The 26,332-nt window shown below is 51.8% G+C and overlaps 1 protein-coding gene across 1 annotated transcript in view; it reads right to left on the bottom strand.

Annotated features, from left to right (window-relative positions):
• Nucleotides 1–26,101, bottom strand: part of BICRA (BRD4 interacting chromatin remodeling complex associated protein) — a 61,561-nt gene extending 35,460 nt beyond the window's left edge. The window contains exon 1 of the mRNA XM_069079529.1: nt 26,018–26,101. The gene's annotated coding sequence lies outside the window, so the exon portion shown is untranslated. The remainder of the gene's footprint in view (nt 1–26,017) is intronic.
• Nucleotides 26,102–26,332: the final 231 nt, after the last annotated feature.

A 26,332-nucleotide genomic window follows, 5' to 3' on the forward strand; every position in this document is an offset into this window, starting at 1 on the left:
CAGGATTCTGGGAGGAGGAAGGGGGAAAGGGGGAGCAGAGGGCAGGATTCTGGGAGGCAGAAGGGGGAAAGGGGATGGGGAGAAGGGAAAAGGGGGGGCAGAGGGCAGGATTCTGGGAAGAGGAAGGGGAAAAGGGGATGGGGAGAAGGGGAAAGGGGAGGCAGAGGGCAGGATTCTGGGAGGCAGAAGGGGGAAGGAAAGGAGGAGCAGGGGAGAACTAAACAGAGAGAAAGTCATGGCTCGAGGAGTGTGTGTGACTTTGGGTAACCACTCTTTGACTCAGTTTCTTTATCTATAAGATGAAGAGGTTGGACCAAAAAAACCCCACACCCAGCCCCAATCTATGCGATGCCTCTCACCGTGCACACAAGACCACCCCCGTGAAGTGACTCCAGCGACAGACAATGAAGCACCTTTTCCCCTCAGAGGGGAGACACACTGACAGCCCGGGGTCACCATCTGGGGTACCGTGGCACAATCCTGAGGTGGGGCTCCATGCAGGGGAAGGGAGGTGGACCGGGAAGGATGGGCATTTCCAGTAACATCAAAACAAAAGGCAAAGGGGGGAAAGTCCTCGATTTTTAAAAAAACCCAAAACCTCCAAACCAGCCGAGGTGTTAGGTGAGGGGCCGCTAAGGTGGAGTTCAGATCTCTTCTGGAGTTCAGATCCAGCCTCAGACACTCACTAGCTGTGTGACCCTGGGCAAGTCACTGAATCCTACTTGCCTCAGTTTCCTCATCTGTAAAATAAGCAGGAGAAGGAAATGGCAAAGTACTCCAGTATCTCTGCCAAGACAATCCTGAGTGCTGACGGTGCCAAGGGAAAAAAAAGTCAGACGGTCCCTGCCTTCAAGAAGCTCCCATGCTCATCTGGGAGCCAAGCTATAAACACGAATATACAGGCCACGTCCAGAGAGGCCACGTCCAAAGAGCCACGTCCCAGGGAAGGGGCTGGGAGCGTCAGGACCAGGCGAGCACTCCTCCTGAAGCAGGGCTCTGAGCTGTGAGGTGGAAGTGGGGGACGGCCCCTCTCAGAGTCAGGCTGGCCTCCTGCCCTCTCTACTGAGTCACGCCAGGGCCCACGTTCTGGGGGCCTTCAAGACCAGCTGGGCTCCCAATGAGTGCTCTAGAGGCTGGAAGGGGGGGTCTGCACCTCAGAGTTCAGGGCTGACTCCTAGACATCGGGGAAAGGGGGGCCAGTGGGCCCAAAAGCACTGGCGTCCCATGGCCCAGGCATTGCTGACCAAGCGCTGGCCCGCAGGGCCCAGCACCCTCAAGGGGCTCACAGTCTGAAGGGAGACCTGAAGTAGCCAGTCCACATGCAGATGGGCCATGCAAAGACACTGGGGGCAAAGGATGACAACATCAACAGAGCCCCTTCAAAGAAAAAAGGGGGGCAGGGGGGCAGCACAGGCTAAAGAACAGGCTTGCAGAGGCCCTGCCTCAGTCTCCACTGGGGGGAAAATTTGTGAAGAGAGGGAAGAGGGCATTGTTCACCAGTAGGGATCTCTGGAGAAGGCAGAATTTTCAGTGAGACCTTTTCTAGTCCAATTACCATTTTGCAGATGAGAAACTGAGGCAAACAGGTTAAGGGACTTGCCCAGGATCATACAGCTAGTGTCTGAGACCAGATTTGAATTCAGGTCCTCCTGACTCCAGGGCCAGCACTCTGTACCAAGCTGCCTGTTCCTCAGTTTCCCCCTGTATAAACTGAGGAGACTGGACATGTAGCGCTTTAAGGTTCCCAGAGCACTGGACATCTATTAGACGAGATAACACACAAAAAAAGCACTTTGCAAATCTATCACTATGATCATACCTTATTTGAGGGCCCCTCAGCTCATTTCCAGGGCAAAATCTATGATCCTGTAGGCATGGGGTAATGAGTACGAGTGGGATCACCCCCATTTTATGGAGAAGGAAACTGAGGCTGAGAGGCTCACCCGGGCAAGATTCCAACCCAAGCCTTCTGGCTCCAAGATCAGATGAGGAGAGGCAGGAGGGGAGAAAGGCCCGGGAGGGGGAGGGCCAGGAGGAGGGAGGCATAGCCATCTCTTAAGATTCTGGCCACACAGTGCAGACCTGGGAGGCAGCCCTCTGGTTTTGAAGGGGGCCACGTTCAGATACACTGTGGGCAGGAGACTTGCTTCGGATCCCGCGGGCTTGGAGGCAATCCCTTCCTGGGATTTTTGGTGAATCAGGGTGTTTTGTTTTATTTTTTTTTTTTCAGATGGCTCACGACCAACCGTCCCTGACCTCCTGCTGGGTTTCTGGCCCAGGTTCTCCTATTCGGTGCCAGGGTCAATTCTGATTTGCTGCAAAGGAGTGAGCAAGCTAGCTAGCACACAGGCTTCCAGCCATCAGTCCTTGGGAACACACTGATGCTAATAAAAGTCCAGGGCTACAGGCAGACCTCTGGAAGAAGCAGCCGTTGGCTGTCCCCGGTGGGAGTTGCCCGGAGCTGGGCTCTCCAGTGAGCCTCTGCCTTGTCCAGGAACGCCTCCCATCCATCTCCTGGCCTCTGGATTCCTCCTCCAGCAAAATCACACAGCCTCGGGGCCAGAAGGGGCCTCCGGGGCCACCCTCTGGTCTGAACACAAATCCCCTCCTCTAACATCTTGGGCACTCACTCCAAAGGTTCAAATCCTCCCCCCCACAGGACCTCGTGATCTTGGACAATTCACTTAACCTCCCTGGGCCTTGGTTTCCTCATTTGTCAAATACTAAAAGGCCTCTGAGTTCCCTTCCAGCTCTAAACCAATGAGCCTATGACTATCTAGCCTCCAGCAGATGACCTGGAAGGAGGAAGAACCCACAGCCTCTTAATATGACCTGGCCATTTCTTATTTACTGCTTTTCAGTAAAGTTTGGCTGAAGCCTTGTTTTAAATCACAGCTATCACTGGCCAGACCCCACCATCCCGCTACCCACACCCAGGGCCATCCCCTGGTAACAAAACAAAACAAAAAAAAAACAGCAAAGACCCAAGCAAGCAGCAGGTAAAGCACCCCTACTGGTCAAGGTATGCAGCATTCTGCAGACATGGCCCCCTCCTCAACACACGGCTCCAAGGAAAGCCAGAGCTGCATCGCTCCTTTTCTCAGGGGCCAATGCCCCAGTGATCATGTGGCTTTATTTCCCCATTCTGTTCCTGGGGTCCCCGCTCCCCTAGATATCAGGCCTAATTCTGCCTCTCCACCCAATCCCATCTCTCCCTGCCCCACCCCCAATTCTACTCTCAAGTACAAATCCTCTTCCACAAGAAGACCCTTCCCCTATTTGAAGACCCCCATGCCATCTCTCAATATCCCAGGGGCTCTGGCTTCGCTGGCATCTGCTCCCTCAACCCTCATCTGCCAAGGCAGGTTACTAGTCAGTCCCACTTCTCCCACTGCTGGGCCTTTGCAAGGCCTGTTCTCTCCACCTGGAATGCCCTCCCTCCTTCCTCCCCTCTTTCAGAATCCCTAGCTTCTTGCCTCAAGTCAGACAGTACTTCCTTTCCTGATTCCTCTCCTCCTACCCCACCCCAAAGCCGGTCACTTGATCCCCACCCCCAGTCAGTCTCCTCTCCCAAAATTTACCTTTTTTGTTGTTGGGGGTTTTTTTGGAGGGGCAATTAGGGTTAAGTGACTTGCCCAAGGTCACATGGCTAGTATGTGTTAAGTATCTGAGGCCGCATTTGAACTCAGGTCCTCCTGACTCCAGGACCGGTGCTCTATTCACTGTACCACCTAGCCGCTCCCCAAAAATTACTTTTTAAACCTACTTTGTATGGGCAAGGTGTCCCAAAAGTCTTAGTTCGGCCTTAAGCTTCCAAATTTCACTAAGACTTTGGAGACACAGAAAGAGAATGTGTGTGTGTGTGTGTGTGTGTATGTGTGTGTGTGTGTATTGTAGTTCTCCCAAACTGAGCAGACACTCTCTGTCTGTGAATCCCCAGGGCCTAACACAGAGCCAGACACATAGTAGGGGCTTAATACATGCTCAGGAAAGAGGATGGTTTCCAGTGGGTAGAGCTGGTCCATCCCCCCAGGAGCTGATGGCTTCACTGTGCCTTCCCCAGGGGGCCTAGGACCGAGCAGAGGAGCCCAAGTGGGAGTCTCAATGAAGCCAGGCTAAACTGAATCACGGCAGCTTCTGTTTACAGTGCCAGAAAGTTCCCCAAAAGCTCTGCCCATCTCATCGAGCTCCCATCATCTCCAAGAAGGAGATGTCCATTATGACTCCCATTTCACAAAGGAAGGACTGAGGCTCTCAAACCCCTCACTTCACACTTGGAGAAAACAAGGCCCAGAAAGGGGAGAGACTTGGCCCAGAGCTCACATGGCTTTTATGCCAGAGCTGAGATTCGATTTGGGCCAGTTCCACCATTTAATTCAACCAGCATTTATCAAATGCCTGCTGTGTTTCCCAGGCCCTGTGCTAAAATGCTAGAGATACAAAAACAAAGCATGTAGAGGGCCGGCCCTCAAGGAACTAACATTCTCTGGAGGGAAACGTGTATGTAATCTGACAGTCTCTGGACAGGTGCACTTAAGCCAAGCCTGGAACAAGCTAGGGATTCCAAGAGAAGGAAGTAAAAAGGGAGGGCATGGGCACAGCCTGTGCAAAAACATGGAGGTGGGAGATGTGAACTCAGGCCTTCTGCCTTCCAGTTCAGTATTCAGCTTTATGGTAATAGCAAATCACATCTCTCTAGTACTTTAAGGTTTAAAAATGCTTGGGTCACCCAGGGAGGTAAATAGTGACTAGCCAACGACAAATATGGGACTCAAAAAAACTGAAATGCCTTGCCTGTGGTCCCACAGCTAAAAAACAAACAGCAGAGTCAGGACTTGAATCTAGTTTCCATCTAGCTTCTGCTTTCTGTTTAAAAAATCAACCTTTAGGGGAGGCTAGGTGGCACAGTGAATAGAGCACCAGCCCTGGAGTGAGGAGGACCTGAGTTCAAATCTGGCCTCAGACACTTAACACAAAAACTAGCTGTGTGACCTTGGGCAAGTCACTTAACCCCAACTGCCCTCCAAAAAGCAAAAAAAAAAAAAAATTCTGCTTTTAGTTTCTACCAGTTCCAGACCATCCTGCACAGGCCACCAAATTCATCTTTCAGTCACATATTACTCCTTGGCTCAAGAAACAACTATAACTCCCTATTGCCTTATGGAACTTGACAATCCGGCCCCACCAGACAGACCCAAACTCATGCCCCATTTCCTCTCCCTCCACTGTATCCTCTTTCCCCCAGGCTGAGTTGATCTCTCTCCACCATGCTTTTGTACACCTGGAATGCCCTCTTGTCTCTTCCACTCAAACCCCACTTCCAAGTGCTCAGCCCCTGGCTCTGACCTCCCAAACAGGGGAGCTGGCCATCTCTGCTCTGACCCGAGTCAGATCCCGCAAAGTTAGCTCATATTGTTTTCCACCTGCTTCAAACCACCACCTTGTCTCCCCAAGGCAGGCCAAGGCTTCTGGAAGGCAGGGGGCTGGCTGCCTCCTCTATTTCCTTTGGCTCCTCGACAAAATTGATTTTTTTTAAGAGGCTGGAAAATTATTGCGCCATAAGAAACAATGAATATGAGGAATTTAGAGAAACATGACAAGCCTTGTCTGAATGGACCTAGGGCTAAGAAAGTAAAACCAGCAAAAGAATGTAAACAAAAAAGCAACACTAAAAACTAACCCAACTGGTGAGGAAATAACATTTGCCTCCTCCCCTCAGCAGAAAGGTGGGGGACCAAGGGTGCAGAACGCTGTATGCACTGACGAGGAGATACTTGATTGTCATTAACTGTTTCCTTATTAATATATGCAATTAGTAATAAGTTAATAAGATTAAGGATGGAGGCATATGAGGAAATAACTGGTTTAAAATACAAAAGACATCAAAATAATAAAAATAAAATACAAAAGACACTGCTAAGCCTTTAGTAATCACTGGCATGTCTATGGCTCGTTAGGGTTTGCCAAGAGCCTCATGTATGTCAACTCGCTGGATCTTCATGACTACTCTGGGAGGTAAGTGATATTATTATCCCCACCTTGTAGATGAGGAAACTGAGGGCCAAAGGGGTCCCACAGCTGGCAAGGGTCCAAGATCAGATTTAAACTCAAGTCTGCCCAGAGCACTCTACCCACTGTGCCAACACCACTCAGAGAGGTATGAAGGGTTAGTAGAAATAGGAACAGTGGACCTGGAGACTGTCCGTCATCAGCCCTGCCGCAATCAAATCACTGCGTTCAGCCAGGATGGGGGCCATGTGTTTGGCCAGGACGGTAAGCGGCCAGGTCGGGGCCCGCGTGTTCAGCCAGGACAGGGGCCATGCGAGCGGCCAGGATGGGGGCCGCGTGTTCAGCCAGGACAGGGGCCATGCGAGCGGCCAGGACGGGGGCCGCATGTTCAGCCAGGACAGGGGCCACGCGAGCAGCCAGGACGGGGACCGCGTGTTTGGCCAGGATGGCGAGTGGCCAGGACAGGGGCGTCGAGCAATGAGCAAAGATAGCTTCACCTGGAAGCAGGGGATCTGGGCGCCTCGCCCAGCTGTGTGACTCTGGGGAAGTCCCTTTTCCCCTCTGAGCCTATGGTCCTCCTCTATCCCAAGGGTCCTGTGGGACCAAACGAGATGGGCACAGTGAGACACAGCTCCATTAGCCGCCCCCACCACGCTCCTCAGAAGAAACAGGAGCCGCGTGGGAATGAGGTGAATAGCGTGTGGCTCGCGTCACCCAGGATGCTGCCAGGGAGCCTTGAGACAGACGATGAGTTCACAGCCCAACATTTTTCATTCAGTCACCGGATCCACCTGCACGACCATCTGCCCCCAAACACTGAACAGAATGACAGCTTCACCCGGGCCGCTCTCTCTGAATTCTCCTGAATCCAAAATGAGAACTGGAACAGTAGCAATGATGAGGATGCCGAGCCCCACCAGACACTGTACTGTCACCCTCCATAGGACCTTGAGGGCCCCGGGCCTCAGCTTCCCCACTTGTAAAATGAAAGGGTCAAATGACTTGATGAACTCAAGAGGTCCCTTCTACCTCAAAATCAGTAAACAGCAAAGCCAGGTGGGACCACAGCCTCCAGAGATAAGGAAGGAATCAGACTTCATTCAGGGTGACGCCCTCTGCCAATGGCTCCTTCCTCTGCAACCCGGGAGAGCTACCTGGGACACTGAGGAGTGGCGTGGCTCCCCAAAGCCCACACACGGCCAGCAGGGGGTCAGAGCTGGGACTAGGCTCTCCTCACTGGGCCACACTGCCTCTCGTGCTAGTTACTAATGCTCTCTAGCCAAGCTGGTCTGGCCTCTGGTCTCCAGGCCAGGCTGATCTCTCCCCACCATGCTTTTGCACACCTGGAATGCCCTCAAACCCCATCTCCAAGGGCTCAGCCCACACACTGGCTCCAACCTCCCAGACAGGGGAGCTGGCCACCTCTGCTCTGACCTGAGTCAGATCCCACAAAGTTAGCTCCACCTGCTTCAAACCACCACCTTGTCTCCCCAAGGTAGGCCAGGCTCCCAAATGTCCCCAGGTGAGCCTCAAGGGCCTGTTAGAGATGCTCACCTCAAAGGCTACCTGCAGAATTCAGTCAGCTATTAATAAATAGCATTTACTAAACACCTAGTATGGGCCAAGCACTGGAGATACAAAGAAAGACCGAACATTTCAACCAGTATTTCCTGAGCATCTATGCTGAGGAATGCTCTGCCAGACACTGAGGACACTCCACCTGGGCCCTGGGCCTGGCCTTCAGGGAGTTTAGGACATGACCACAAGGCTGGCACAAGCCGGTGGGAGAGAAAGTATACCACACGTAGACTTTAGAACCAGAACTAACAAGAAAGACCATCCAGGCTACTCTCTTAATTTTACCAAAAGAGGAAGTGATTTATCCAGGACCACACAGCCAGTAGGTAACAGACACGGGACCTATTTTAATACCAGCTAGATAGCACAGTGGATAGAGCGTGTTGGGCCTGGAGTCTGGAAAACTCGAGTTCAAATCCAGCCTTGGATACGTACTAGTGGTGTGACCTTGGGCAAGTCACTTAAAACCTCTCACATCTGTAAATGAGGCTAATAATAACACATACCTCCCAGGACTGTTTTCAGGATCAAAGGAGATATTTGTAAAGTGCTATGAAAACTTTAAAGCACCATATGAATGCTGACCATTACTATTAATTTATTATTATTCATGAACCTTCAGAGATTCAATCAGTCAAAAAAAAAAACATTTACAGGGGTGGCAGTGAATAGAGCACCGGCCCTGGAGTCAGGAGGACCTGAGTTCAAATCTGACCTCAGACACAAACACAAAAACTAGCCATGTGACCTTGGGCAAGTCACTTAACCCCAACTGCCCTACCCTCCCCCCTCCAAAAAGTAAAAAACAAAACAAACAAAAACCATTTGCTACGTTGCTACGTGGCCTCAAAGTCCAGGGGAACAGGGCTCACACCCTTCCTCTGATACATCCTGGCCGTGTGTCCTTGGGGGGAGGGGAAAAAAGAAGCATTTATTGAATGCCTACTATGTGCTAGGGACTATCCTGAGCACTTTACAAACGGTATACCATTAGGAAGGCACTCACTCTCTTGGTGCTTTGGGTCACTCAGTCACAGAGAAGGTGGAGACTTGCATTAGTAGGGGGAGCTTCCTTACCTGGGACTTACTTCCCTGTACCAATGATCTCAAAGGTCCAGCCCCTCTCCCTGTCCTACTTTGTGCAATGTACTGTGGGGCAGGGCCTGAAGGAGCCCCAGAATAAATAACGCCTGCTGGCAAACTTGCATTTAGCATTAACAGGCAGGTACTGCAAGACAGGAAGTCTGCTTAGACAACCAAATGATCACAGCAGCACTTTTTGTGACAGCAGAGAACCGGAAACCAACTGGGTGATGCCCATCCATCCACTGGGAAGGGCTGAACCAGCTGTGGCCCTCAAATGTAACAGGATTATCAGCTCACCAAAAGAAACCTGGGAAGATTAGTATGAAGTGATGCAGAGAGAAGCCAGCAGAACCAGGGGGACAAGAGGCAAGATGACCACAGTGATGTCAGGGAAACCAACCCAACAAAGCAGCCGAACAGAGATCAGATGCAACGAGCCTCCAAGGCCAAAAGAGGAAACACACCTGTCTCCCCTTCTAGACAAAGCAATGGGGGGATCTGGCTGGAGAACGCTGGGGCTGGAGGAATATTGCAGAAGAGACTGGGCATCAATAAAGCTTTTTTAAAAAAGGGTTTGAAAAGGACTGGTCCTGGAGTAGCTAGGTGGCACCATAGTGGACAGAGCATAGGCCTTGGAGTCCAGAGGACCTGAGTTCAAATTCAGCCTCAGACACTTAGTGGCTGTGTGACCCTGAGCAAGTTACTTAACCCTGACTGCCTCCGAAAACAGAAAAGGAGCGGTCCTCTGAAATCTTTCTCTTTTCTCTACCCCAACCTATTTGGTGCTGGATAATTTTCAAGTGTCCAGAGGAGAAGATGACTATTAGGCAAGGAGTTTTCCACATTGGCTCTTTCTAGAGGACTACCCATTCCAGATGGGAACGACACAATCTCAGCAATGGAAGGAAAGCAACTTCCAATCAACAAGCCAGGAATCCAGCGCAAGAATCACCTTTAACACATCTGTAAAGTGGGGTCATCCTACCTGGCCCAGGACCTCCAGGGATGGGCACCTCAATACCTTCTGGGGCATCCAGTAGACAGGTCTAGTTAGAAAAGAGGCAGCTAGGTGGTGCAGTGGGTAGAGCATTGGACCTGGAGTCAGGAAGACCTGAGTTCAAATCCAACCCCAGATACTTACTAGCTGTGTGACCCTGGGCAAGTCACTTAGCCCTATCTGCCTCCATTTCCTCATCTGTAAAATGAGCTGGAGAAGGAAATGGAAAGCCACTCCAGTATCTTTGCCAAAAACAAAACAAAAAAAAAAAGAGGGGGAGTCACAAAACGTGGGACACGACTGAAAAACCATAACAAAAGATTTTAGAAATGTTGAAATTTTCTTTTAAACATGGACAAATTAGGAAAGATTCATTGTTACTATTAAAACAGTGCAACTGTAGAGAGAGAGCTACATTTGGAATCAAAAGACCCGGGTTCCAATCCTGGTTCTTTTTTGTGGCTTTGCTAGGTCACTGGTCTCTCTCAGTTGGTCAAGATGGATCTCACCTGCCGCCGCCCCCACCCCCAGATTTACATCTATGATTCCATTAGTCACTTACTGTCCCTAGGCTTTGGTTTCCTCCTCTCTAAAATGAAGGGGTTGGACTATGGTCCCCAAGGTCTCATCCAGCTATAAATCAACCACCCTATGACGTGTGCCTGGTTAGATGGGACCTGACACATCTGGCCCTTTTGTAGAGAAAAAGCCTTGGGCACAGAGGTTAGAAGGACGTGCCCACCAGGGGCCCTCATCTCCAACCGAGTCTTATCTAAAGAAACTTACGTGTCTTAGCTCTAGAGGCCAGCATCCTATCCTGAATCCACAAAGTGCCCAGAAAAGGGCCCCCAACAGAGGCTTCTCGACTGACACTACCAGGGTAGGGTGACTGAGGCTTTGCCACCAGAATCGGGGGGGGGGGGTGCTTTGAGTTTCAGGGAAAGTTCAGCTGCAGGTGAAAACAGGACTGGTGAAGGCCTTGAAAGCACCGTCAAGCTTCCAGCTGCAGCTGATCTATCTAAAGTGCTTTCATATCCAGCAGCTGATCACGATGATAACTTCCACTCCTCCAACACTGGACAATTCACTAAGTATTTTTAACAGAACCCTGGGAGATAAGGAATACTATACTATCATGCCCATTTTACAGAAGAGGAAACTGAAGGGGTTGGGGGAGGTCTACCTACTCAAGCCCTAGGCCTGGAGCCACTGGGATGACAGAAGCCGGGGGAGCTTATAAAAGGCCCAAGCCCAGACTGGGCAGAAAGGTCAATGGGTGGGGCATCCCCAAATCACAGGCTGACATCTGGGTGGAGGAGGGAGTATCTAGTCTCAACCCCTTCCTATAGAGATGTAGAATGGGAGGCCTGTGAAGGTGAGATGGCCTGCCCGGGGTCACACGGTGGGATCTGAATCCAGGGCCCTGGATTCCAGAACCGATACTTTCCCCACAGTCTGAGGGGCCTGGTTGGTTTCTCCATAAATACAGAGGATGGAAACAGATCACTCCCAAGGTCCCTCCCAAGCTTTAAACCTCATGATCACAAGCCCCCCAGGGTGGGTTCTCCAGTTGTTCTCAGGGGAAATGCTGGAGTGCTTTGCTAGTTACTTCTCCAGTTCATTTTACAGAGGCATACAGGGTTAAGTGACTTGCCCAGGGTCACACAGCTAGTGTCTGAGGCTGAATTTGAATTCGGGTCTTTCTGATGCCAGGCCTGCTGCTCTATTCACTGCGCCATCCCAGTCCCCCAGAGATATCCAGCAGCCAAGGATGAAGAGTAGGAGAGGGCGTGAAGAGCTGATGGCATGTCAGAAAGCCTGACAAAGCAAGAACTCTACTTCGACCAGTCAAGCATTTATTAAGCGCTTACTATATGCCAGGCATGAGAGAAACAATGATAAACTCATAATAGGCTCCAAAGCTAATGTGATTGATTTTTCTTTTAAGGATGTGCCAGGGTCCCCTAATGAGGACAGCAGTCATCAGTTAAATAAATAAGCCAAAAAAAAATAAATAAATAAAATCTCTGCCTACTCAAGAAGCAGATGTTCTAATGTAAATGAATCCTGAGGACTTGTTATGGAAATGGTACATTAGGCAACTCCGAGGCCCCTCCAGCTCAGGAGAGGCAGCCTGGCACCAGAGAGTGGGTACCAGGGAGGTGGGGGGGAGGCAAAGCAAGAGCACCAGCTCAGGTAAGGGAGATCTGGGCCAAAATCCCACCTGTAACCCTTACTGCCCATGCTACTCTGGTCAAGGCCTCAGTTTCCTCATCTGTAAATGCTCAGTCCTTTTTTCAGTTGTGTTGGGCTCTTCGTGGCCCCGTTTGGGGTTTTCTTGGCAGTGCTTTGCTATTTCCTTCTCCAGCTCATTCTACAGATGAGGAAACTGAGGCCAACAAGGTGAAGTGACTTGCCCAGGGTCACACTGCCAATAAGTGTCTGAGGCCATATTAGAACTCAAGTCTTCCTGACTCCAGGCCCAGGGCTCCATCCACTGTGCCACCTAGATTTGCAAATCTCAAAACACTGTAATGACACAGCCTTGGACAAGTCATCCCAGTGCCTCAGTTTCCATAATTGTAAAATGAAGACTTGACACCTTCTAACCCTTCTGATTCTAAACCCATCATCCTGTGGTGGCCTAGATCCACAGAGCTGGAAGGGAAATCAAATCAGGGCCTGAGTTCACTGCCCCCTGACCTGAGGAAGGCCCTGGGGCAGCTACCCATTGCCTACAGTGTGGAGACTGACTGCTGGCGTAGAATTCAAGGCCTTCTACGATACCCTGCCAATCTATCTTAAGCCCTGACACTCCCTTCTGCACCTGATTCTGGGCCCATTCAAGCCAGGCTCCTCCATGAAAGAAGTGGGTCTGGATCCTGGCTCAGACCCTCACTGGCCATGTGACCCTGGACCAGTCACTTAACCTCCCAGGGCCTCAGTTTTTCCTCTAAAACTGCAGAGGTCCGACTTGATGGCTCCTAGACTTAAATCTCTGATTCTCTAATGTTAAAAGAGGCCTTGACCTCAGGCCCTCCACACACGTTAGGCTCCTTCCTTCCTGGTGACTCCCGAGCCCTTAGACAAGCGCAGCCCTACCTCTCCAGGCCTTTCCCATCCCTCCAACCCAGCTCCCCAGGGCCTCTACACAGACTAGTGGCAGCTAAGCAGCACGGAGGAGGGAGCATCAGGCCTGGATTCAGGACAACCGATGCTTACTCCCTATGCAACCTTGGATTGTTGGACAACTCACTGTCCCAGGGTCTCAGCTTCCTCATCTGTAAAATGAGGAGGGTTAGACTAGATGGTCTCAGGGTCCCTCTTCTAGCTCTAGATTCCAAGTCTTTTTCAATGGTGGTGGTAGCAGTGATGACTAACCTTTATATGACACTTTGTTTTGCGTTATCGAATGTTAATGCATCGATCCTCAGCCACCCCAGGAGGTAGGAGCTAGAATTATCCCCATTTTACAGATGACGAAGCCAAGAGTGAGTGAGGCATAGAGACAGCACACAGTAGGTGTTTAATAAGTGCCTGCCCAGGATGCACTCCTTCCTTATTTCTGCCTCCTGGCTTCCTTCAACTGCCTTTCCCAACCATGATTAATTGGAATGCCCCCCTCTGCTGATTCTTTCCAGTTCCAGCAGGTGCTTAAAAATGTTTACTGGCCCAATGACCAGTAGGCCACATTCAAAGTGGGATTTGAACTTGGGTCTTCCAGAAGCCCAATACCCTATCTACTTATGAGGCTAACTCGTCTGGTTCCCCGATTCACTGTGGCCAGTACAGGGCTGGGAAGTCAAAGCAGGCCGCTTCCTTTACCCTAAGGCACCCCAGCCCCATCCCCCATCCCACACCAAACCCAGGATCACCCCCAGTGCTCCTGAAGGATGGAGAGAGCCCCCAGCCCCAAAGGCAAACCTGGGCCCCTCAAGTCCTCAGCTGCTGGCCAGCTCTGGGACCTCAGACAAGTTCCACTGAGCGCTTCTCATTTCCTCTTCAATAAAACAAAGGCCACCAGCCTCTAGGCCCTTTATAAACAGCACAGCAGTGGGAGCTAAAGTCTGTACAGGTCTTGCCTCCCAGGCTGTGTGGTACTTGTAAACCTCCGCCCCCCCTCCCCCAAAAGGCCTTCCCTGGCAGAAGAGCCGAGGCAGCCCCTCAGGGCCTTCAGCAGGGGCCGGGGCAGCAGGGCACTGAGGCTGGGGAGCCTAGAGCTGAACTCTTTCAGGGTCAGGAGGAAACAATGGGGGGAGACCCGGAAAGAGCGGTGATGTCAGAGACAAAAGGCTGTAAGAAAAGTTTGGTAAAGTACTTTACTTGTGTACTGCAAGGAGGCCTCTCTCAGATACCCAAATCCTCAGAGCAGGTGCTCAATGCATTCTAATTGACTGATTAATAAAGGGCCAGAAACAAAGCAGAAGTCCGCCAACAAGACAAAGGTTAAGCAAACTGTGCTACCTGAATTATGCAACGTCTGTGCTGGAAGAAGAGAAGGAAGGAGACTTTATTACACACCTACTATGCGCCAAGCACATGCTAAGTGCCTCAAAACATTTTATTTGATCCTCACAACAGCCCTAGGAGAGAGATGCTTCAGAATCCTCATTTTATGGGTGGAGAAACTGAAGCAGTGGTTAAGTGACTTGCTCAGGGTCACACAGCTAGGAAGTATCTGAGGCTATATTTGAACTCTGGTCTTCCTGACTCCAGCCCAAAGCTTTCTCTAGCCAATACCTCTTGGCTCCAGGCATTTCTTTTGGCTGTCCCCCAGGCCTGGAACAGCTCTCTCCTTAGATTACTAACCTCTCCAGCTTCCTTTAAGTCCCATTATTCCAGTCTTCCCCAACCTGTCTTCATTCTAGTGTTTTCCTGCTATGACATACTATTTATCCAGTAAGGGTTTTTTGGTGTATTTGTTTACATATTGTTTCCCCCATTAGACTATAAGCTCCCTGAGGGCAGGAACTGGCTTTTGCTTCTTTTTGTGACCCACTCTAGTGTCTTTGCCAAGAAACCCCCAAATCTGGTCACAAAGGGCCAGACAAGACCAAACAAGTGTATCTCCAGTGCTCGACACACAGTAGGCACTTAATAAACGCTTACTGATAGATTGGTTCTGTCACTTACTGCCCATGGAACTTTAGGAGAACTCTGGGTCTCAGTTTCTCCCCTCGATAAATTAAGGGAACCCTTGGAGGTCACCAAATCCAGCCCTGTTTTATAGAGCACACAATGGGAACACAGAGAGAGGAGACTTTTTATGTGTCATCAGAAAAAGAATATGTCCAAGCCAAGGTTCAATCATGCTGAGATTCGACCCTGAGTTGTCAGACTAAATCAAATGTGGGGACAGAGAGTGTCTCTGAAGGTCCATCTGGCTAGGACCTTCCTATTCCTTGTGTCAAAGCTGCTGTCCCGGGAAAGCCTTGATTAGGAGCCCATCCTATATGTTCTGCTCATTCCCCAGGGGAGAGATGAGAACTAAGGCATCGGCAGCTATTGACAAGGGAGCAGTGACCGCACAGGCTCCCATCACCTGAGGTGACACATCGAGAGCTCAGGCTGGTCCATCAGGCAGGGGCTAGAGAGTGGTGACAGGGCAGAGTCTGGATAGACAGAGGGCCAGCAGCAGGAGGGCACTGGGAAGGTGAGACATGGGAAGGCAGGTGGGGAAACCAAAGATGCCTCCTGACCATGGCGGACGGCAACCTGGACAGACCCAGCTCAAGCTGGGGTCAAGACCGAGCAATTCCAACTGAATCTAGGCTTAGGAGCTCAGTCTTGGCTGGGGGACAGAATATGCATAGACATCTCACTTCTGACCCTTCCAATTCCTTCCTTGGGAGAAGCAGGCCCACTGGCCCCTACCTGGGGGACTCTGACCAGCTACAACTCTGTGCCATCATCCCTGGGGCCTGGTGCTTTCCTGAAGAAAGAAGCACACCAAAGGGCTGTAACCAGGATGCCCCAGAGTGGGGAGGGTGAGTCAAAAAGAACTGATTTTAAGTGGCTTCAAATCCCAGCTCTGTATGCCAAGTCACAGTCCTTTTCATCTGTAAAATGGGAATACTGTAACACTCTCTACATAGTGAATAATGAGCTCTGTAAACCTTAAACCTTTGTAAACTACAAAGCCCCAAGGGCCATAGAATGGAGATCCTCGGCAGGCACTTAGAACCCCTCTGGGCCTAAATTTATTCCTGAATCTGAAAAACCAAGGAATGAAGTAGGTAACCTCCAGGGGGACCATTCGATACAGAGGGAAAGTGGAAGCCAGAGAACCTGGGATCAAGCCCCGCCTCAGTTTCCTCCACTGTAAAATGATGGACTAGATGACCTCTAGAGCTAGGCTTTTAGGAAAGCCTGAGTGAGCTCCTACTGTGTTCACTGCGAGGAGAACACAAAGAAACAGAAGGCTTTGTCCAGGGCCTCTAGGGGCACTACAATCCAGCTGGGGAGGAAGGCCAAGCCTAAGGCAGTGTGGCGCAGTGGTCAGTAATACAGATAAGAGGGCAGGGGGGTTTGTGTCCCCGGCATTGGCACATGGTGGGCGTTTAATATGAAGTGCCGGGTGTCCCTCTGTAAGCTTTAAAGGCTAAGACCTCTGGGACATCTCAGTGAGTTCAGGATAGAAGGGAGGCAGGAACAGGCTTTTAACTAGGCTCAAGTCCTATCTTTCAAACCAGACTAAGGAAAAAGTCCAGCACAAAAGCAGTCAGAGGCCCTGGACTCAAATCCTGACTCCAATATTTACACTGCTTATCACCTTGGGCAATCCATCTGGTCCTGCCTTGAGGCCACATGTGGGCCCTCTAGGTCCTCAAGTGCGGCCTTTTGACAGTCAAAGGGTTCCACCCCCAGAACAAAAGAGGGACGAGAGAGAAGGCAGTATCCCTGCCCTCAGGAAGCCCAAGATCTAGGCAGGGACACAAGACACAGTGAAGGCCATATTATCAGAAACAAGACAGAACATGCCTGGTCAAATGCTAAACTGGGTACAAATCCTAAGGAGCCCCAGGACAGAGCCTTATCCGTTCTTGTTGTCACAGACCCACCCACTTGGGAGAAGCCTAGAGAACCCTTCTCAGAATGATGTGCTTAAACTCATAAGACAGAAGACAAAGGACTAAAAAATGAATCAATTATATTGAAAGTATAGAAAATACCATTTTCCTTCCCCTCGTTCAAGTTGACAGACCCCCCCCCAAAAAAAATTTACCTAGCCAGGTAAAGCAAGCAGTGTATTATATGCAATGTGGGACTTACAGTAAAGACTGGAATTCAAATCCTGCCTCAAGACATTTACAAGCCAAATAACCCTGGGAATGTCACATGGCCTTTCTGCCTCAGTTTCCTCATCTGTAAAATGGGGATCATAACAGCACCTCCCTCCTAGATCTGGTTGTTGATAGGAGCCAATAAGTTAACAAATAAGCCTTATAGCACCATGTACAAGTAGCCATTGTTATCCAAGGACTTAAAAAGTCTTGCTCTATGAGTGTGGAGGGGGGAGAGCCTGGACACCATGGGCAAGTCACCTGTTTTCTCATCTGTGAACATGGGGAGGATTTCTCTAAGGCCTATTCAAACTCCAAATCCAAAGACAGGAGTGAGCTCCCCGGCACTGGCAACAACCAAGCAGATGTTAGCTGAGCTTCATCAGGAGTGTCACCCTCTGACAGTCTCTTTCTGCTCCAAGATTCTGCCATGGAGTCATGAAAGGCTTCCTGAGGAAGATGAGGGTGGGGGCCTGAACTTCACCTTGAACCCTTTCAAGACAGGAATCATTCAGTCCTCCCTGGATCAGTACCACCAAAGAAAGGCCCTCTTCCTATACCAACAACCACACTTATCTTCTACTAGGACACCTAATACAGCACTGGACCTTGAGTCAGGAAGACCTGAGTTCAAATCCAGCCTCAGGTACTTCTTGACTGTGTGACTCTGGGAAAGTCACTTTACCTCTGTGGACCTCACTTTCCTCATCCATAGATTGTTTTGGGGATAGCGAGATATTATTTGTAAAGCAGGGTCCCTTGTCCAAGAATCCTACAGCTGGGAAGGTCCACAAGGATGTCTCTAATTTATTACCATATCTGTTGGGGGAGTGGGGAGGTTCTCAGCTGCATGATTAACCGACAGCATCACCTCCTCCCCGCAGCCGGGGTTCTCCGCCAGGGTTCCAGATTCAGCCCAGAGATTCTTCTTTCTGAAGCTTTTTAAGGCTTACAAAGCACTTTCCCCACAAGACCACGAGGAAGGGAGGACAAGTGTTATTTCCCACCACTCACCCCCATTTTACAGATGAGGAAGTTGGGGCCTGGGGAGAGGAAGTGCTTTGTCCCATGCTTACACGGCTAGTAAGAGCTGGAGGAAAAAAGCCTCCTTTGAGTCTGTCCCCGCCCCCCCCCCATGAGAGATTTCTCCCTAAAGATGAAGGGAAAGCAAGAGAGAAAAGCCAGAGACCAAAATTCAAGCTCATCTGGGCCCATCCCCAGGAAGGTGGCAGCTACACGGATGGTCTGAGAACGTGACTGACAGAAAAACAACTCCAGGGGATTACCCACGCTCTAACAAGTGAAAAAGGAAAACAGCAAAGCAGAGCATTAACACAGCACTCCCTCACCTGCAAATGACTGGATCAGGCCTCGGAGCTAGAGGGACCATTCCACAGATGAGGAAAGTGACTGGCCTAGTGACGGTCAGAGCCCGGCCCCAGCAGAGCTGGGAGGAGCTGGTCCCACCACACCACACTGGCATCCCGACCCTAGGGAGACGAGAAGGATGGTCTTGGCCAAGCCCAACCTACACCCCCCAACTTCCTGGAACGCAGGATCACAGCAATCCCAATCTGCTTGGGGAGATGGGCGTTCACTAACAACAATGCAAGGCACCAGGAGCACCCAGAGCAAGGGCGCAGAACCAGGGCCCATGAACATGGCTGGGGAAAACAGAGGCATCTTAACCTTAATCCTGTAACTGAGGGCTCAGCCACTTAGAGACCGGGCCAGGCTTCTGCCTGGTGAAGATGCTGCAGGCCAAGGGCCCACATTGAGGCTCTCACTCACTTTCTCTCTCTGGGTCTCACTTGCACAGGCCTACAAGAGCTGGAAGGCAGTGGGTAAGAGCAGGACCAGGGGGACCTTCGCCCACTGGGTCACAGATCTGAGGAGGAAAGGGAGCCCCTCCTTTACCAGCAAAGGTAAGTGACTTACCCAGGGTCACCCTGCCGGTTAGCTGGTATCAGAGCCGGGACTGAAGTCCCCTCCTCAACCGCCAAGTCAGGGGCTGGCCTCCCTGAGTTCTGAGGTGTCTTTCAGCTTCAAACGTCTAGTGTCTCTGTTATCTGTGATCTAAGTGTCCAGCAAAGAGTACAGACAGTACCGAAGCCACAGGAGTTCAAGGAAAGGAGAGCAAGGGGGAGGGAGGAGAGGAGAAAAGGGGTGGGAGGAAGGGGGAAAGAGAAGGTGGGAGGAGAGAGGGAGAGAGAGGAGAAGAGAAAGAGAGAGAGAGGAGGAGGAAGAAGAAAAAGAGAGAAAATAAGGAGAGACAGAGAAAGAGAGGAGGGGCAAAGAGAGAGAAATAGGAAGAAGAGAGAAAGGGAGGGAGAGAGAGGGAGAGGGAGAGAGAGAAGGGACAGAGACAGGAGAGAGAGAGGGAGAGAGAGAGAGAGGAGGAGGAAGAAGGGGAAAGAGAGAGAAAATAAGGAGAGACAGAGAAAGAAGAGGGGCAAAGAGGAGAGAAGAGGAAAAAAGAGAGAGAGGAGAGACAAACACAGAAATAGGAAGAAGAGAGAAAGGGAGGGGGAGAAGGAGAGAGAGAAGGGGACAGAGACAGGAGAGAGGGAGGGAGAGAGACAAGAGGAGGCAGAAGAGCGAGAGACAGAGAGAAGGAGCCCTCAAACACACACTGGGCGAGGAAGGCTTCCTGGAGGAAGCGGGGGGAAGCTGAGCTGGCCCAGCAGGGAGGGGTATCCCAAGAGAACAGCTGTAGGGGCAAAAGGGCCTTTATCTTCTTTCTCTTTGTCAAACCCTGCAGTCAAGAAAGGTCCCTAGGAGACAAAAGGCATCTGATACTATAATGTCTGAAACTCAATTTCGTTATCCTTACAATAGGATCATAGATGGAAGGGACCTCATCTAGTCTGACCTCCTCACTTTTACAGATGAGGAAACTGAGACCTGGGGAGCCTTTATTAGGTTTGTCAATAGGCAGGATTTGAACCCAGGTCCTGTGATCCCAGGGCCAGGGCCCTTTTCATTGTTATCACTCCTCCTTCCAGGGATAAAATCCTAGACAAGACAACCCATCCCACAGCATGGCTATAAGGAAAATAAATCCTCAGTACACAAGACACAGCAGATAGTGCACCAGGCCTGCAGTCAGGAAGATCTGAGTTCAAATCCACCCTCTGATACCTACTAGCCGGGTGACCCTGGGCAAGTCACTTCACCCTGTTGGCCTCAGTTTCCTCATATGTCAAATGAGCTGAAGAAGGAAATGGCAAACCCCTCTAGTATTTCTGCCAAGAAAACCCCAAATGGGCTCACAGAGAGTCAGGCACGATTGAACACCAGCACCACAACAAAAGCACCATAAAAATGTGAGTGACGAATGATTATAGACATGACTTCCTCTACCAGAGCCTCAGCTGGATGACCCCGAGCTCCCTCAGAGCCTGCAAAAGACAGCCCCTGAGGACCAGACCAGTAAGAGTGCTAACTGACATGTACAGCACACTCTTGTGTGCATGCACACACACACTTAAACCCATGTGAACATCCTTATAACTCTTCCAGGTGGATGCCGTATCATCATCCCCGTTTTCACAGATGTCAGAACACTAAGGCTGAGAAGAGAAGCAGCCTGCCCTGGGTCCTGGAGCTAGGTAAAATATCAGGGACAGGATCTGACTCCAGCTCCTCCAGAATCCTGGCCCAGCACTCAGTTAAGTTTTGAGGGGTTCACTGCCAAAGATCAGTCACCAAAATGGCATCATTTTTTCTGCCACAAATCATCACAAAGATCAGGGACAGGGTGTGGTGAATGGGACACTGGACTGTAGTCAGAAAGGCCTGGGTTCAAACCCTCTCTGAGCCACATGGAAAAGCTACATCACCCCTTCTGAGGCCTCAGTTTCCTTATCTGTGAAATATAGGGTTTGAATGTGACGGCCTCTAAGGTCCTTTCCTGAGCAGCTGGGTGGTGTGGTGGGTAGAGAGCTAGGCCTAGAATCAGGACACCCCAGTTCAGATCTGGCCTTGGACACTTGCTGTATGACCTGGGCAAGCCACTTTAACTCTGTTTGACTCAGTTTCCTCATCTGTAAAATAAGCTGGAGGAGATGGCAAACCTCTCCGCTATCTCAGTCAAGAAAACCCCAAAAGGAGTCAGACATGACTGAAACAATTCAACAACAAACCCTTCCACTTTTAAATCTAAGATGCTCTGATCTATGGCCCATCCATTGAGATTCAGAAAGGAAATCAGAGACCCTTAAAATACTGACTCATTACACTTCACAGGCAGCCCATCTCAGGGGTACCTGCGCTGTAACTAGGGACAAAGAACACAACTCTTACTAGTGGAATTTCAGGCATCAGAAGCAGAAAAGGTTTTTGGGGGCCTAGGACAAAGGAGGGCTGTGGCCAGGTGTGACCTCTGCTAAGCCGTAGGTCGGCCCCTGGGAAGAACCCATGGTCAGATGCCAATGGAGAAAGCTACATCTGTCCCAGGGAACACTGCTCTCCCTCCCCCCAGGGCCTGAAGCGCTAACAACTGCCAGGAAAGAAAATGCCATGTTTTCATGTTTCCAATTAACTCCCAGTCTTGGGGCTGTCCTCTGCAGTCTCAGGACCCAAAGCCAAAGTAGATGCTGAAGAAAAAAGGACCCTCCTGCTCCCCGTTGGAACTGAGGCACGTGAGCCAAAGATGGGGCTGCCACTGCCCCCGTCCCTACCCCCACCCCTGACAACGGGCAGGCCTCTCCCATGAGGCTTCTCAGACCAGCCACTGAGCCCTCACAGACGCCCCAAAAGGGAACGGGGTGAAAGAAATATGACGATGCCCATTTTACAGATCAAGAAACTGGGCCCTGGAGGAGGTCGCCCATATAACAGCAGGGCCACTCCTTGGAGGGGAAGACAGAGACCACCGGGGCTTCCCCCAACCCTGGCAGGAGATCTCCATCACTTACAGTTCATTAGAAAAGGGGCCTGGCGGCTCGTTGTAAGTCTGTGATCTCCCAGCAGAAGGCAAGGCTCTGTCTCTCCCCCCAAAAGAAGGATATTAAGGCTTGAACAAGTGTGGGGGAGGTGTTTGGGTGGGGGTCAAGCCCAGCACAATCTGGCTTAGACTGATCTCACATTCCTCCCCCTCTCCAATGCTACATTCCAGCCACATTCGCCTACGAAATATCTTCCATTGGGGTGCCCCTCCCCCCACACACACTCGGAATTAGCCCTCCCATCTCCCACCTCCAGGCCTTTGCATGGGCCATCGTGCCTCATGCCTGCAACATTTTTGGGGGGATCACAGATTTCCATCTGGAAGGGACCTCAGAACTCACTTAATACAACTTTCTCATTTTACAGGTGAGAAAACCAAGGCCAGAGAAAGGCAGGTCCCTTCAAGGCTTCCTCTGAACAAGTGTTAGCCCCTATTGCAGCTGACAAGCAAGAAAAAGAGAGCCCCATCCTCAGCATCAGTAAGACCCAGACTCAAATCATTTCGAAACAAAACCAAAAAACACAACAACCCTTAGCCTTAGTTTCCTCATCTGTAAATATTAGAGGGATGGATGACATGTCCTCCCAGATCCTACTAGCTGGAAATTTATGATCCTATGAGCCCTCCCAAATACTTTGTATATGTTCTGCATTTACTTAATATCTCTATATGTTTTCCCCTCCCTCTCCCGTAGTCACTTCCTCCTCCCTACCCTAGAAACTCTTAGGGTACAAACTATCCCCCTTGTATCTTTGCAGGGTGGTGCTACATATTCAGTAGGCAGCTAATAAATGCTTGTTGAAACAAACTGAACTCAGCTGGCGTCTTGCCAGGGCCCCTCCAAGCGGCCAGACAGTAAGCTATGGGAGGGCAGCGGCCCCTCGTCTGTCTCCCTTCCCTTTATGGCCTGACTTGGGGCACTGCACACAACACTAATCATGGGAATGTATCGGCCACATCTGATTTCCAGGGCGCCCTCTGCTTTGCTTCATCCCATCTGACACCTGGCAACAAGCCTTGGCGGTAGGTATTTTCATCTTCATTTTATAGGTGAGGAAACTGAGGCCCAGAAAGGCCCAGTGCCTGAGACAGCACTCCAAGGTCAGACGGCCCTCCATCCAGCTCTAGGATGCCTTGGGATGTTAGAAAGAGCCCAGAATTGGGAGGCAGAGAGCCAGGGACTCCAACAGCAAGACCTTGAAAAATCACTGCTTCTCTAGATTTCAACTTCCTCTTCTGTGAACTGAGGTGCAAAGGCGCAAGGTTTGGACTGAACAGTTTCCTTCCAAGGTCCCTGCCAGTTCTAGGCATGACCCCAGTAAAATGTCCCTCATTAGGTAGATGTCTATCTGCTACTTCAGATGGCCCAGCCAAGGATGGAGCCGGGGCAGGCTTCCAAACCCAGGGTCAGGCCCACATTAGACCAAACTGTCAGGCATAGGCCTACACATTCCCGGCTCCCCCAACACAGCTCTAACTTGAACCCTTCCCAAGCCCAGGTAGCTGTCTTTTCACCAGAGGAGTTGGGCAGGGGAAGGTAGGACCCGTGTCTGTCTGAATGACCAATGCTTACTCTTATATACTATTGTGGGGAGCAGTGCAGGGTGCTAAGTGGGGTGCTCTCCTTATCCGCCCAGCAAACTGAGGCAGGACAAGACACTCCCCACATCCTCCCTGCTTCCAAGAGAGCACCTGCCTGGTCGGCCAACCTTTGCCCCTCCCCACCCAGCCCACAGAATCATCGGGGACCTCAGGGCTGGAAGAGAATCTGATTCAACCCCTTCATTCTATAGAGGAGGGACGGAGGCCCAGAGACGGGAACAAACTTGGCCAGTCACAGAGTGGGGTAATGGCAAAGGGAGCATTTGAACTTGGGCCTCTGGACTCATAGGTCAGAGATTTTCTTATACTATTTTCTTTCTGATGCTTCTTCATCCCCCCCCCCCCAGATTGATTGTAAACACTAACTGTCCCAGCCACTGAGGGAGGGATCAAACTCATTCTCAACAGACTGACCACTAAAGCCAACTTGCAATTTTGTCCTTCCAGATAAAACAGCTCCCCCAGACCCCAGCAAAGGGAATGAAATGTTTCAGGAAGAGTTGGGGGCATAAGAAAACCAGGTAGAAGAGGTATGGGGGAGAGGGGGAAGGACTCCCCAAGGCCAGCCTCAGGGAGGGACTGTCCTCAAGTGATGGCATCCAGCACTACCCAGGGAGCTGGCCTTTTCCCACTCTGAGAAGCAAAGGAATCGAAGCTGAGGGGAGGCTTTGGGAAGATGCACCGGAGTCACAGGTGTCCAGAGCTTTTGCTGAGAAATCCCTTCCAGCCAAAAAAGGAAAAAAAAAAAACAAAAAAATAAAGGTTCCAGGAGAAGCCACCAAGAGGTTAATGACAAAACCACTAACCACTACCCCCAAACTAGCCCGTGAAGTTCTGTGGCTAAAGGCATAAATCACGGGGCTGGGGGCTGAGCTGGGCAAAGCCCTGGGCTGGCCAAGCCGGTGGTCCGGCCTCTGGATACATGGGGGGAGACTCCCAGACACCTGTCCTCCTCCACTCCAGGGGAGTGCTCTCGTCCCAGCCAGCAGAAATAAGCCTGGCAGGCCTGGGAGACCCACCCCAGCTTCATACCCCCCAAATGATGGGGATGGGGCTGTGGAAACCACAAAGAAGAAAAACAAAGGCCTAACTAAGCAGGGCTGGGATAAGCTGGGGCCCCAGGCAAGGAGTCCCTCTCCCCCCCACCCCACCCCAGGCCCCAGGTCAAGTCAGTCCCTCCACGAAGTGCCCCAGGCCAACAGCAGCAGGGATTTCTCAGAGTCCTTCCTTCCCCCTCCCCCAAAGTGGGGCCAGTCTCCAGCCCCACTGGGAGACAGGCTCAGGCTCCAGCTACCACTGTCTGCTGACCCGAATTCTCTGACTCCCCTCCAGTCAAAAAAAGGGGCTTGAGAACGGGGTAGGGAGAGCCAGCGAGGACCAAAAAAGGAATCCACCGACCGGCTGGGCAGCAGAAGAAGACCGAGGAGGCCAGTGCTGGCTTCCAGGCCCAGACCTCAGGAAGGAGTTGTCAAACAAAGGTCACCAGCAGCGGCTCGGAGCCCTGGCCCCACCAGCCCCCTGACATCTCCCCGCACTCATTTCCCGGCTCTGGGAGCCCAAGGCCGTGACAGGGAGGGCCAGGGACAAACAAAAACACTAGCCGCTGGTTTTCCCCAAGTCCCCCCCCTCCCCCCACCAGAAAAAACCCTCAGGGGGTGACAAAGCTGGAGCTGGGGAAGGCAGGGGGAGGGGATCCAGCCCGGCTTCCCTTCCCAGGCACTTGGTGCTCGGGTCCCTCAAGATTTCTCCCTCCCCTGGCAAGCCAGATTGGAGATGGGGAGGGAAGGAGAAAGTCAACTCGTTTTATTGTTTGGGGTGGGAGGAGGAGTTTATCCATCCTCTAAGGGATCCCTCCTCATCGTTCCACCTCCCCCAAAATGTTCACCAGGGGCCCCACGTTCCGCCGAGCGTTTTCGGTTTGGGGGCAGGGGCAGGGGGAGGGGAGGAGGAGAGCGGGAGAGAGGTGAAGACGGCTTCCCACCTCCAACCGAGAAATCACTTCCCCGGTCCGGCCATCTAACGACTCACACTCCCAGCTTCCCCGCGCCCCCCTCCCCCCAGCTCTTTCTCTTCCGCCCCCAATTCGGGGTGGGGGGTGTCGGAGGGAGGATGAGGGGGGGCTCCGGGGGGTGGCTCGGGAGGGCACGGAGAGGGGAGTCCCTTTTCCCGCGCCCCCCTCCGCTCTCTCCCCTCCCCCCGGGCCGCCCGCCGGCCCACGGCCCGATGGAACGTTATGTATCATTTTTCGGAAGCTCCATTGTGTGCCCGCCGCCGGGGCCGCCGCCGCCGCAGAGGGGGGCGGGCGGGAGGGCGCTGGGTTTGGGGGGGCCCCCCTGGCTCGGGGGAGTGGGGGAGGCTGTGAAAAGGCAGCAGCGCCGTTCCCGGCGGGGGGGGGGCGGGGGGGCCCCCCCCGGCCCCCCCCCTGGCTCGGGCGCCCTGTCACAGCCCCGACTCGCAGGTAGGGAGAGTTAAGAGATTTAAAGAGAAATTGCTACATTGTAACAAACTCACCGTGATGTTTGAGCAGCCGTCGGCGCGGGGTCTCCGAGACGTCCCCGCACGGGCTGCACAGGGAGGACCCAGAGCAGGCCGAGCCGCCGGGCCGGTCAGCGCAGTGCCTGATCGCATGGCCGCCCGCCCGCCCCGGGCCGCCCCCCTCGCCGCCCCGCGGTCGCCGCCCGGGCCCCGCGCGCGCGCCGGGGACGCCCCCCGCCCGCCCGGGGAAAATTAAAGAAAAATTAAAATGCCGAGAAAAAAATCGTGCACGCTGCCCCCCCCCCTCCCCCGAGCCAGGGGGGCCCCCCCAAACCCAGCGCCCTCCCGCCC

The sequence above is a fragment of the Petaurus breviceps genome, unplaced genomic scaffold (assembly GCF_028583685.1).
Source record: "Petaurus breviceps papuanus isolate PSGF00001 unplaced genomic scaffold, PetGlider_PUasm1.0 91041, whole genome shotgun sequence".
Taxonomy (NCBI): Eukaryota; Metazoa; Chordata; class Mammalia; order Diprotodontia; family Petauridae; genus Petaurus; species Petaurus breviceps.